Genomic DNA, 1,460 nt, shown 5'->3' with positions numbered 1-1,460 from the left:
TTTATTTTTTATTCAACTGATAATTCTAGAAGCCAGGGAGACTTGAGTTTTTTATTGTTGGACTTTTACTAAGATATAGAATAAATTAATTTTAAAGATTTAATTTTTTTGTTTACTGGATATTGCTAGACTTTTTTTTATTTTTTCACTTTAAATAAAAATTATTTTTTTAATTTTAAAATTCAAAAATTAAAATTAATTAATTCTATAAAAATTTAATTTTTTTGTTTTTTATTCACCAAATAATGTAACTTCTGAACCCTTGACTTTTTTTATTGTTGAACTTATTTAATAATTTTAATAAATTAATTTTAAAAATTCAATTTTTTTATTTAATGAATATTTTGGACTTTTTTTATTTTACTACCTTTAGTAAAAAATTTATTTTTTTATTTTTTATTCAGCTGACCCTTGACATTTTTATTTTTGGACTCTTTTACAATTTAAAATTTTTTTTTATTTACTTAGTATTGCTGAATTTTTTTAAAAATATTGAATAAATTAACTTTAAATATTTAATCTTTTGATTATTGAATATTGCTGGACTTTTTTATTTTTTTACTTTCAAAAGAACTTAATTTTTTAATTTAAAAATTCAAAAATTAAAAAATAATTTTGTAAAATTTTAAATTTTTTATTCATCGAATAATGCTGGCCACCGAACCCTTGACCTTTTATTGTTTGACTTATTTAAAAATTTATAATAAATTAATTTTAAAAATTTAATTTTTTATTTACAGAATATTGCGAGACTTTTTTTTATTTTTCTACCTTTAATAAAAATTTGTTTTTTTAATATAAAAATTAAATCTTAAAAAAATTATTTTTTAATATTTTAAATTTTTTATTAACCAAATAATGCTAGATTCCCGAACCCTTAACTTTTTTATTGCTAGACTTTTATTAAAATGTAGAATAAACTAATTTGAAAGATTTAATTTTTTTATTGTATATTGCTAAAAAAAATTATTTTTCTTCTTTTAATAAGAAAATTTAACCTTTTTAATTTAAAAATTTAAAAATTTAAAAATAATTATTTTATAAAATTTTAAAAATAATGCTGTAACTCCGAACCCTTTAGTGTTTTTTATTGTTGGACTTATTTAATAATTTGTAATAAAATAATTTTAAAAATTCAATTTTTTATTTCCCGAATATTTCTGATTTTTTTTATTTACTACCTGTAGTAAAACTTTTATTTTTTAATTTAAAATTTAAATTTTTTATTTTTGTTTTTTATTCACCAGATAATGCTGGCTCGCAAACCCTTGACATTTTTATTTTTGGACTTTTTTAAAGTTTATAATAAATTAATTTAAAAAATTTAATTTCTTTATTTATAGAATATTGCTGGAATTTTTTATAAATGTAGAATAAATTAATTTTAAAGATTTAAATTTTTTTTACTAGATATTGCTGAACTTTTTTTTTTATTTTTCCACTATTAATAAAAAAATAAT

Source organism: Arachis duranensis, chromosome 10, assembly GCF_000817695.3.
Source record: "Arachis duranensis cultivar V14167 chromosome 10, aradu.V14167.gnm2.J7QH, whole genome shotgun sequence".
Lineage (NCBI taxonomy): Eukaryota > Viridiplantae > Streptophyta > Magnoliopsida > Fabales > Fabaceae > Arachis > Arachis duranensis.
Note: the sequence above shows the minus strand (reverse complement) of the source record.